Raw genomic sequence first — 2273 nt, forward strand, 5'->3', positions numbered from 1 at the left:
AACCCCTCGGGGCTGAGACTGGTCCTATTTGTCTGTGCAAAGTTCATAAATATAGATAGCAAGGGATCCTTTTCCTTCTCTCCCTGGCCCTGTGTTTCTAGAGAAAAGAATTCCTGCTTGGGTGGAAGTATTAGGAATCCTGGCCCATCACTCTGTGCCACAGACACTTTTTGGACTGTGTTTCTTGGCAAGTTTCAGATGGGAGGACTTCAACACCCAAAAAAATTCCCCAGCCAGCATGCTTTAAGATGGGTGGATTGCAGGGGTGAGATCCAGCAGGTTCTGACAGGTCTGGAGAACCGGTAGCGGAAATTTTGAGTAGTTCGGAGAACCGGCAAATACCACCTCTGGCTGGCCCCAGGAGTGGGGAGGGAATGGGGATTTTGCAGTATCCTTCTGCCAGGAGTGGGGAGGGAATGGAGATTTTGCACTATCCTTCCCCTGCCATGCCCACCAAGCCACACCACGCCCACCAAGCCACGCCCACAGAACCAACCAGTAGGAAAAAAAATTTGAATTCCACAGTGGTAGGTTGCAATTCCCAGAATCCCCCAGCCAGCATGCTTTAAGATGGGTGCACTACAACCCTCACAACGGGAGGAAGGAAGGAAGGAAGGAAGGAAGGAAGGAAGGAAGGAAGGAAGGAAGAAGAAGAAAGAAAGAAAGAAAGAAAGAAAGAAAGAAAGAAAGAAAGAAAGAAAGAAAGAAAGAAAGAAAGAAAGAAAGAAAGAAAGAAAGACCTGGAGGGAAGGAGGAAGGGAGGGAGGGAGAGAGAGAGGGGAGGAAGGAAGGAAGGAAGGAAGGAAGGAAGGAAGGAAGGAAGGAAGGAAGGAGAAAAGACCGGGAGGGAGGGAGGGAGGGAGGGAGGAGGGAGAGAGAGAGAGAGAGAGGAGAGAGAGAGAGAGAGAGAGAGAGAGAGAGAGAAAGAAAGAAAGAAAGAAAGAAAGAAAGAAAGAAAGAAAGAAAGAAAGAAAGAAAAGAAAGAAAGAAAGAAAAGACTTGGAGGGAGGGAGGGAGGGAGAAGGGAAAAAAAGGAAGAAGGAAAGAAGAAAAGATCTGGAGGGAAGGAAGGAGGGAGGGAGAGAGAAACGGAAGGAAGGAAGGAAGGAAGGAAGGAAGGAAGGAAGGAAAGAAAGAAAGAAAGAAAGAAAGAAGAAAGAAAGAAAGAAAGAAAGAAAGAAAGAAAGAGAAAGAAAGAAAGAAAGAAGACCGGGAGGGAGGGAGGAGGGAGGGAGGGAGAGAAAGGAAGGAAGGAAGGAAGGAAGGAAGGAAGGAAGGAAGGAAGGAAGGAAGGAAGGAAGTCATTGAATTTGGCCATGTTGTCACTGAATCTCCAAAGTGGCCAATTGGAGCTGGGGGTTTCTGACTTTTTTTTTATGATTAGAACCCCAAGTCAAGAGGAGAAGAGCTGGACCATGAGAGGTCCCTAAAGCAAGGAAGAAATATCCAAGACACACCCACACCCCAAATGCACCCCACCTTGCTCTCGTGGCTGTCCCCGATCCAATTCACCCTAGACCCCAGCCTGGATCAAGCAGAGTGGAAGGGAAAGGGGAGCTACCCATCCAGCCACCTTCCCTTCCACCCATCCAGCCACCCCGCCAGTACCTGCAATGGGCGCTCACTTTTTTTCCTGTGGCAAATGAATTCACCTCCCATTTCCTACTTGGTGCTTAGAGTGACACAATAGGACAGGTGCTACCTCACCTGTTACCGAGTAACCAAGAAAGACTCTTGAGGTCTCTGCAGGTGAATGGGTTGGGGGAAGGCAGGGCTTTAGGGTTGAGGGGTATCTCAAGCTGTCGTCGTCCTGTCCCCCTCCTACAAAGTTTCTCAATTGGAGACTTTTTTTTTTTAAATCAGGTGGTTAATTTGATGACAATGCTATGAGCCATGGTGGGCGCAGTGGTTAGAGTGCAGTACTGCAGGCTATTTCTGCTGACTGCTGGCTGACTGCAATTTAGCAGTTCGAATCTCGCCAGGCTCAAGGTTGACTCAGCCTTCCGTCCTTCTGAGGTGGGTTAAATGAGGACCCAGATTGTTGGGGGCAAGAGGCTGACTCTACAGAGTGAGTGTAAGTGCTATTGACCTTCTTTCTTTCTTTCTTTCTTTCTTTCTTTCTTCTTTCTTTCTTTCTTTCTTTCTTCCTTCCTTCCTTCCTTCCTTCCTTCCTTCCTTCCTTCCTCCCTCCCCTCCTTCCCTCCTTCCCTCCCTCCCAATGGTTAAAATGCAGGATTGCAGACTAATTCTGCCCACTGCCAGCAGTTCAATCC

The sequence above is a fragment of the Pituophis catenifer genome, unplaced genomic scaffold (assembly GCF_029215685.1).
Source record: "Pituophis catenifer annectens isolate HBS135680 unplaced genomic scaffold, rPitCat1.0.hap2 SCAF_10, whole genome shotgun sequence".
NCBI classification, from domain to species: Eukaryota; Metazoa; Chordata; class Lepidosauria; order Squamata; family Colubridae; genus Pituophis; species Pituophis catenifer.